Here is a 10,555-nt window from a genome sequence, read left to right as displayed (position 1 = left end):
CTCATATCACTGTCCTCATCAAATTCAGATGTATTTTCAACATTAATTTTGTTATCTGAACTTAACTTGGCACTCAACGAGTCGAACTTCTATATAGTATCACATTTGATCGGCCTTTTGTCATTTTCATCCAAAAGTTGCTTTAACATGTTCTTATGGTCTTTGGACTTAATGTATGATTCAATTTTGTCTTGACCTATCATGTAAGCATCTGAGGTTTCATTAGACGAAATGATGGATTCGCACTGGTAACAATCGACATCAATTTCGTCTTCCTTTTAATTCAAGGAATGGTAAGATCATCTTGTGTAACGCCGTAGATCTAGGCTAGTCAATTTAAGGACAGTGAGCGTCAAAAATGACTTTTTTTGGGAAATATTATTTAGAAGGAGTAATCTTAACTAAGATGTAGTTTATGTTACGAGGTTTCCGAATATATAAAGAACGTCGAAATCCGAGTTATAACGAAGAAGTTATAACCTGTCAAAGTTTTGCGACAGAACCGGCACGACACAGCGCGACGTAAATAGTGAATTTACGTTAGAGCGATATTTCTCCAAAACAATCTAAATGAGAATTGAAGATCTCATCGATAGTAGTGCAACGACGGAAAAACGGACGAAAATGGACGTCAGACGAAGGAGTTATGAGTTTATAACGGAGTTTTCCTGTCCCGGCCTACTAAAAATAATATATAAGTAATATAATTATAATATAATAAAAATAAATTCAAAATTGGCCAATGGAGTCTAAAAGAGAGCTGTAGAGCATAATCTCACCTTCGCGTCCATATAAAGAGCGTCGAAAACGGAGTTCGTATGCGAAAGTTATGAATTTCTAAAGTTCGAGGTGCGAAACCCCAAAACTGTCAGATACCACGATGTGGCAAGCAGTGCCACGACGTGGCAGGTCTTCTGACACCTCCTGGAGTCCCCCAGACGCAACTTTCGATGACGCATGCAGTGATGACCAAGCCCACGACGTGGAAAAAGGTGCCACGACGTGGCAAGGGCCAATTTTGCCCTATAAATAGATTTGAAGGGTCAGCCGTTTAGGGTTGCTATTTTCTCTTCTCTCTCCCGTTTTACCTCGATTTACATGCAAGAAATATCCCGAAGCCCTGGTAACAACCCCGTGACCCGAAGCAAGTCCCGAAGCCTGAAGATCCCGAGAAGAAAAAGATTTTCCGAGCCGAAGCTCTGCTCACGAGAAGCCCGGTGTGTGAAGTGATCTCGGTTTCACCGAAGAATACTACTCGTAGAGCCGTAGTGCTGCCCGATCATCTTCTGATCAAGTGAGTGTATAGTTACATTCTTCTAACACATAAATATTAAGTATTTTCTATGAAATACGTGTTATGTGTTTATATATATTGTAGTTTATATGTGTGAGTGTATAGTTACTTTCTTCTAACACATAAATATTAAGTATTTGCTATGAAATACATGTTATGTGTTTATATATATATATTGTTGTTTATATGTGTGAGTGTATAGTCTCTTTCAAAACACGATTTTAATATAAGTATTGTTTGGAGGTATTAAGTATGTGTTTTGTGTGAGTGTGTAGTCACTTTCTTCTAACACATAAATATTAATTTGTTACGTGCTGCGTGTTTATATATTGTTTGCTTATTTGAGATGAGTGTGGAATGGATGTTTTATATAGTTTTTAAATGAGTTAAACTGCATATGTATTTTATATCTACAAATATGTTGGGTAGGACATGGGTAGATGAGATAGTTGGTATGTGATAAAATGATGAGGTAAATGATGAGGTATGAAAGATGATTAAGCATAATATTGGTAGATGCACCTAAAAGAGAATGTCCTAATGCTAGCAGATGCGCTTAGGAATAATATTGGTAGATGCATCAAATAGAGAATGTCATAATACTAGCAGATGCGCTTATAGGATAATCCTGGCGGATGCGCTTATAGGATAATCTTAGCAGATGCGCTAAATAGAGAATGTCATAATACTAGCAGATGCGCTTATAGGATAATACTAGCAGATGCGCTTATAGGATAATACTAGCAGATGCGCTTATAGGATAATCCTGGCAGATGCGCTTATAGGATAATCTTAGCAGATGCGCTAAATAGAGAATGTCATAATACTAGCAGATGTGCTTATAGGATAATACTAGCAGATGCGCTTATAGGATAATACTAGCAGTTGTGCTTGTAGGATAACATCGGCAGATGCACCTAAAAGAGAATGTCATAAACCTGGCAGTCACGCCTCTTGTAGCAATGAACTTTATGACAATTCCTTAGGTCAACCCTTAGGAACGAATGAATAAATGATAGATGATTCTTAGGGTAAAATCCTAAGAAATAAAGAAGATAATGGGGATGGGTAATTGGGTTGATTGTTTGATAATTGAATATAATAATTATATTATTGTGGGATGAAAACCCTATATGCTCACCAGGCTCCCAAGCCTGACCCACTCAGTTTTCTTTATATCACAGGTATCAATGCGAAGATTTATTTCACTGAGAGATTAAAGGAGATGTAAATCATTAGTGTAAATAAATGTAAGTTCTGTTTATGCTTATGCGTCTGTATCGGAACATGACATCCCGAGATTTTGTTATTTAATGAAAATACATTCTCTTTGAGAAATGTTTTGATAAATGGTTATCATATTTTGTTTTTTTGGGACAAATTCCGCAACTCTTTTAATCAAAGGATTACTCTGATTTTATAAAACAAAGCATAAACAAATCGGTCTTTTCTGGCCGTGAAAATAGAAATTTCAACAAGAAAAAAACAAAAGAGGTTGGAAGAGGCAGTACAAGTGTTGCGCCAAACAGAGCACGCACAAAGGTTTTTGACTCTGAAGACTTCTAAAAAACAAACAGTTACGAGATGAAAAGTGTAGCGCGTGTGCTGCTCCGCGCAGCAATAAGAGGTCTGAAGAGGTTTTTTTCCAAAAAACAAACAACACCTTAAAAGTTGCCAAAAAGTGATACCTCTAGATATTGGAAAAGTCATTATTGTGGAGTTCGTTCAACACCCTGGACAACATGATCCACTCAATGATGTACATGTTCCATTTGATCTAACCATGGTTGCATATTTTTCTTGGGGAAGAGAATGAACTGAAGACGAATGGAAGAAATTAATTGAGGATGGTGGCTTTCAACTTTACAAGATTTGTTATATTCCGGAGATTGTATCAATTATTGAAGCATTTCCAATATGATTTCATCGGTAAAGTTCTCTATATGAATGTAGTTGATCATTAACTGTGCAAACCCGCATAAGACACTTGATACGAAATTATTCACAAGTTGACATGATGGTTAACTACATACGCTCCTTCAACAGAATAATCTCACGAGTGATACATCGGATAATTTTATATTTTCGAAAATGATGTGTCGCTTAACCACACCCGTTCTATCATCAAAATATAAACAATATGTATGTTTTCATGGGTAACAACCGACTTACATTTACAATTTATATAAAACGGGAATTTTGTTTTATTACTTGATTAATACTTTTAATTTTGAAAAACAAAATTCGATCGATCAAACCCTTTCGATAACTCTACTCTCAAAATTCGAAGGAGATGAGGGAAGTAGTCGTGAATCATATTAAAAACCGACATCATTAGGAATCATGAAGACATCCTTAAACCAATATTAGAGCGGATGCGTCTAGTCTTGATTCGACGATAACGTTGCAAATTAAACATGTGGGGACACATGTTATAGTTTTCATACATATAGTAAATTATACCGTATACTAAATTTAAACCTTTTAAATTCATATTATTTCTTTCTAATATTCAAATTTAATTCTCTAGTTTAAATAATATTTAAAGTTATTTAAACAATATTAAAAATTTAATTAATCCTTTAAATATTCAAATATAAATTCTATAATTAAACAATATTAAAGATAAATATTCAAATTTAAATATTTATAAAAATTTTTATTAATCAAATATTCAAATTTGTATCCTATTAAACAATATTTCAAATTAAACTAAAATTCAAAATTTTCAGATTTAAATAACTTAAAATAATATGTTAATCAACAAACTTATCCAGGAATTCGAATCTTGTGAGCCGAATCAGAAATCCAAAAAAACCAGGCAGAAGTGAAGCGTCTAGGAGAGGGTGTGACGCACACTTTGATGATCCAAGTTTCTTTTCGTTTTTTGGATTTTACAAAGTAGTGCCAAAAGATAAACTTAAGTTCACATGCTCCCTAGATCTGAATTTTACTAGTTTTAGCAATGTATTTTAAAATACAACTAAAGAAGGATATAATACTTACCACTTGATCCTTAGATCATGTTTATGGCATCCGTGAATTGGTTGAAGAGCCCAAAAGAAACCTCCACTAATGTAGTCAAACCTATAATGCCAAAATCCAAAAGCATGAAACCCTAGTTAGGGTTCATACGAAATTCAACTAACCCTAAGAGAGGGTTAGAATTTCGTCTAAGCAGAGGTGAACAAAATTTTGAAGAGAAAAACAACTTCTAGGGTTGACCGGTAGCGGTCTATTTATAGGTTATAGATATAGTCATATAAGAAATCAAACTCTAAGGTTTATCATTATGTGATTCAAATCAGCCGTATCCTTATCCTAGGGATAGATCAAAACAACCACCTTTTTCTTCCAATAGGTTTTGGAATATGCCAATTAATCTCTTGGATTAATTAATATTCAAACTCTTTAATTAATTAGAAACAATATTAAATACCAAAATAAAATCTAATTTATTTATTAATTCTTTAATAAATTAACAACATATTTTCTTCATTTTCTTTTCTTCATTAGAAATATTACCAACTATTTAAAAATATTATACACGATTTCCAACAATAATAACACGAGTACTTCAGTTTATTATACATAATATTATTACTTTTAAATACATAATAATGTTGTTCCTATTTTTAACAAATATATTTATAAATATTTTAAAGCTACAGATACATGTATTTTAGGTTTCATCATGTGATACTAATTTAGTTATTTTGATGGCTTGAAAGAAGTTTCGATCGGTGCTCATATTTTTCTTTTTGTAATTTTATGTAGTGTCCCACTATTAATTTTTATAATCCAAAACTAAAACCTTTAGTTTCCAAATCTACAATGTCCATTTTACTTTTTAGCTCAATATCTTGTGTTGTAAATGATTAAGTGTGTAGATGTTTGTCACACAACTAGAATAATACATGTTTGTCTATTATCGGATTAGAAGAATTAACCATCGTGCGGTTATTCCATTTGTTCTTAGTGAGTACTTATTTGATCTTTTTCGAAGAATTGTTATTGTTGTTTTGCCTAAAGTACGTAATTTTTTGTGTATATACTCCAGTTTAGTCATATAGATTCTTAAAATACACATTTATGTATTTGTACTTTTTTTTAAGGTTTTCTAATTTTGGGGCTAATTTTAATATATTGCACATGACTTTCACGTCGGCCCTTCTAATTGATATTTACTTTCTAAATATAGTTATCAATATTGATGATTGGTAAAGCCATAAAAAAAATTGGATGATTATAGAAAGTTAGAAATGAACCAGTGAAGAAACCAGCGTTGAAGGGTTGAAATTTTTTTCTTTTTGTATAAGCATATTTTATTATCATAGTTAATGACCAAAAGTTCAATCCATTGGATACAATGATTGCAGATTGAAAATAAATATAGGAAACATAAAAATTTAATTTGATACAATTAAATTTACAATTTAATCTTTGGTAGCTACACAAAGTTGGAAGTTAATCTTCACGACATTGTATGTTTCAATACATTGGATACAATGATTCTAGTCTTGTGATCAAAAAATATAAGAACATATCAGAACTGCAGCTCGGTCGGGGGTTCAAATAGTACCAATACATACCCGATGGGGTATTTGGCAGAGCGATGAACAAAACCTATCAAAAAATGTAAGATCATATAAGGGTAGAAGTGATTTAAAACAAAATGAAATTACAAAAAAGAAAAAAATAGACTTACCTAAATCTTGTTGAATACAGGAAAGGTATAGATTGAAAAATATTTCCATTTTTACATGTCTATTTTTAGTTTTGGGCCTTACTTTAAACTTTAAAATAACAATAAACTTTAATAATCATACACAAACTATTCAAATTACACAAATTTTCAAGTCTTTATACCATGATATATTGTGGATTTGCAGACAACACACTAAAAGGGAGTATAATTTCGCAGTATAAGTTCATACAACCTTTGCAACAGGAGCTTCTGTCAATAGAGAGTGCACATCCAAATATAATATAAACAGAAACACAAAAGTTATAAAGATTAGGTTCATATATTTGAACAAAAAAATGAAATCGTGTAAGAAAAAACATGTGTTTGCAATATACAACGATATTGACAAACTTTTAATCTTAGAATTATATAATTTTTTTATAAATCACACAGTAATCAAAGATGAATATAAACAACCGACAGTCATACCACATGTAGAGATTTGAGTGGTAAAAAGATCCAGATTATAAACTATAACTTACAACTACTGTTTGTATTCATATGTCCACTTGTAGCGTGTTTCATGTTCAATACGGAAGAAAATCACATCAATTGATCACTAATTTTGATTTCAATTCCAAACTTTGGCAACTATGTCCAACTATTGCAATAAAGTAATCTTATTTCCTTCATTTCAGATCATGAATTGTCAAAATAAGAATACATAATGATCTATGATATATGTCTCTAACTCAGAAAGATAAGAAACATAGCAACTGCATAATATTTCTTCACTTTAATCTTCTCCCTGTATAAACAAAAAAGGTCTAAGATAACTGTCATAAAAAAAATTGCATAAACTATTCTTGGATTTCATTCAAGGCAAGGTATTCTAAGCATCTGTAAATCCATCATCCTAGGAAACATTGTTAGTGAAGTATTATATATTTGAAAAAAATGCAAATAATAAGAAATAGGAGTAAAGAAAAAGTGAAGGTGTAAGATTACGTGAAATATCGGCATATAAAGATCGACAAACCTGAAGTCTTTTGGTAGCGACTCCAATCTTATGATAGAAACGATGGACGACAATACCCTCAGTAATATACCGAAAGCAGATAAGCAAACGAAGATGGAGATGACTTGTAATCAGAGATGTAGAACAACTTTGATTTAACGCCTCAATCGATTCTTCAATAAAAAAACTAAACTCGGCTTCAATGGCGATTGTGGAATGACAGTGTTACGGTTCCATGGTGGGGACTGATTTTGGAGCTTCTGACATAACATCAACATCGATGGTGGAATTTAAGAAACAAAGACGGATTTTTATTCAAATACAAATTAGGGCTTAAGCAACAAAACCAAATGGACAGAAAATAAAGGATGAAGAACGATCCTCTGCCATATCTCAATGAAGCAAGCGACGAATGTTGAAGAAGAGATTTGGTAGGTAGGCGAGTGGAAGGAGCGGGTTCCAACCATCTATTTGAGAGGGTTTTAGCGATGTGACAGTTAATTAAGGCGGTGGAGATGATGAACGGTGGAGTAACCTCGCTAGAATCAAAGTGTAATCGTTTAATTGGAAGCCAGAAAAGGGAAACGAAGACAAATGGTGTGGTAAAGTCCAAGGTACTCGGCAGAAGAATAGAAGTAGAATAGAAGAATCGGTCGATAATGGCCATAAGGATGTTATTCCTGAAGCCGGTGGAGAAAACGGAAGAAGCGACAAGCTGTGGAAGTGAGCGATTTTGTCGATCGAAGACCAAATAAACGTCCGCAATCAATGGAGGTGGTGGTAGATTCTGATCAGAAAATAAGAGAGGTGAGGAAGTGATCAACTTACCTGAAGTGTTTTCGTAACGTAGGCGGTGGGCATTCGTACAATAATTTTGATGGAGTTGCAAGAAATCGAGGTTTTATGATGAGAATCGATCTAATCAAAATGTTCTTGCTTCTCCTTCACGGAGACAAAGCTCACATATTGATTCAGTGGAGCGAATCTATTGTCGCTGACAACAGCACATCATCGATTAAAATAAAGCAATGACGGTGAAGATGAAGAAGTGGACTGACATCGTGAGGTGGTGGGATGCTACCAGTAGCAGTGCTTCAGTATTGAGAGAAGGGAAGTGAAATAGACAAAGATGGAACTCGGGAAGACATAGGAGGACGGAGGTAAAACAATGAACAAATGGAGAAGAAAACAATGAATCGGGGTGATATCAATCGATCGGCGGTGGGATATCGGGTTAAGAGCCGATGGCCACCAATCCAATTTTTATTGGGTAATAGAGTCGGTGTCGAGGACACTAATCTGGAAAAAAAACAAAAAAAAAACCAGCCAATCATAGAAGAGTATTGTTCAAGTGTCACTTTAGAATTAGTATGTACTATGGAAGTGCCCCGTGTTGCCGGTTTAGATGTTGTTGGTTATGTGTTTCAAGGTTGTGAAACTTTTTTTTCTTGTTAAGTCGATGTTGTAAACCCGTGTAACACTGTAACTTACTATTTTAATAATAAAACGGTTAAGGTTTGTTTATCCGGTTTTATCATTGCATTCTTATGCTTTTTTGTAATAGTTTGGATCGATAATTAGTCTCATACGTTTCTTTGATCTATTAATTATCCTTTTTGAGGACAGTCAAATGGTATGTTAGATTTATATCGTCAGAAATGTTTTTTGAAAATCATTACATTGTATCAGATAGGGCTGTGGGCTGTGCATGGGTCGGTTTGGGTCGATTTTGGACCCAAACCTAACCCAACACATAAATGTTCGGTTTCTTGGGTTCTGAGGTCGGTTTGGTCGGTTTTCCGGTTTCTTGGGTTCAACCCATACACTCATGGGTTCTGGGTTTAAACCCATGGGTTTAGGGTTTTAACCCATTTTCCAAAAATTAAGCAAGAAGTTAAATACTTCAAAAACACCAAATTGAAGTTAAATACTTCAAAAAACATGAGTCTTACAACCAAATAGTCTAATACAAGTTACAACCAAAGCCCGAAATAGTCTATTATAACCAAAAAACAATCAAGTTTGAGTCGGTTTCACGGGTTGGATGGGTCGGTTTCTTGGGGCGGTTTGTCGGTTTTAAGTATGGGTCGGTTTCTCGGGTTGGATGGGTCGGTTTTTGGGTAAAAACCGAAACCGAACCTGACTTTTCGGTTTTTAGAAAATTAAAACCCTAACCGTCGGTTTTGCTTCGGTTTCGGCTTTTTTGGTTTCGGTTTCGTCGGTTTTAGCCATCAGACTGGGAATTTGTTGCCATGTAGTCATGAGATTCATCCTGTATGGTTCCAGATATGATATATAACATTTATGTTTTATATGAAAATAACAACAATAAATCAAAGCATTGATTCCAATTCACCCTCATAACAACAAATACAATTTATAATATCCCAATGAAATTATTGAATCAAAAGCAAAACCCCCATATATTTGTATGTGTAAATGATTGTATGTCATTTTTTTATGAATGACCTGCTACATCGTAGCGAAATCTTCAATCCATGTTGTCGTTTTTGATGAGTTCTCCAATACCTGTCCCAAGTGTAATAATTTAAGGAATTATAAAGAAAATGAGATAATAAATACATAATTGACAGAGTGAAATTGTATTTGTTTAGCAAATGAGAGCTGACCAATAATCAAAATTTATTGTAGCACGTTAAAATCGATGTCCTAGACTTCTGAGTGCTACTTTACTGTCATCACCACAGTTTCAGGTATCAAAATAACGTGTTATATTCAAATCAAGGCTACATGGCTCCACAAGAAAGTCTTGTCTGGATAAATACTGTTTTTTGAGAAAGTGAAAGATAGGAGTTAATACAAAAGGAATCGTAAATAATTGAGAGCTAGAAAAAAACTCATGAGATTTAGGTGTATTTTAGCTTTTGTGAAAGTATTGTAACATTTAATAACACAATAATGCCTATTGTTCATATGTATTCTGCAGTAAATGCAACACTTTTTTTATATATAAAATTTGGCTCCACATTCTGTTGCTCTTTAAAAAATTTGGGTACTTTTACAAACACCCTTCATTTCCTGTGATTTTAAAATTAAAGGGTAAATATAAGATTCATAAACATATTTTCATTTGGTATTTATTGCAATGTAAATAGGTAGAATTTTCAAAGCACAAAGCTATCATAGGAACAAATAAAAGCAGGATGCTATAACAGTTGAGTTAAATTAATGAAATCAATGAAAGATATATTTTTATAAAAAGAAACATGCATTGCCCAATGATGACATGGTCACCTTCCTTCACATCGAAACATTGTGAGATGTAAGCTGGAGTGTTGGACTGTGTCTTCTCATATCTGAAACAATAAACAACTATAATTAGAATGGAAAGTCATGATTAATGAGGGGTAAAATGGTAAAATCATACTCACAATCTTCGATCTCACCTTTGGTACTTGTTTATATAGTGAAAACAGTCCTTTTAAACAATGATGGTCATAACCATCTTTGGACTTTTCCATTTAAGATACAGCCACTGATGTAGACATCGTTGGTGAAAGGACACTTCTTGTCAATGTAAGATTTATGTAAAAAT

The 10,555-nt window shown here is 33.5% G+C and overlaps 1 long non-coding RNA gene across 1 annotated transcript; it reads right to left on the bottom strand.

Annotated features, from left to right (window-relative positions):
• Nucleotides 1-5,687: 5,687 nt before the first annotated feature.
• On the bottom strand, nt 5,688-8,467 carry LOC111904997 (uncharacterized). The gene is made up of 2 exons (XR_002854705.3): nt 7,021-8,467; nt 5,688-6,789 (listed from the first exon to the last, which is right to left on the bottom strand). It is a non-coding gene; the product is annotated as an uncharacterized LOC111904997 (long non-coding RNA).
• Nucleotides 8,468-10,555: the final 2,088 nt, after the last annotated feature.

The sequence above is a fragment of the Lactuca sativa genome, chromosome 6 (assembly GCF_002870075.4).
Source record: "Lactuca sativa cultivar Salinas chromosome 6, Lsat_Salinas_v11, whole genome shotgun sequence".
Taxonomy (NCBI): Eukaryota; Viridiplantae; Streptophyta; class Magnoliopsida; order Asterales; family Asteraceae; genus Lactuca; species Lactuca sativa.
Note: the sequence above shows the minus strand (reverse complement) of the source record. Positions and strands in the feature narration are given on the sequence as shown.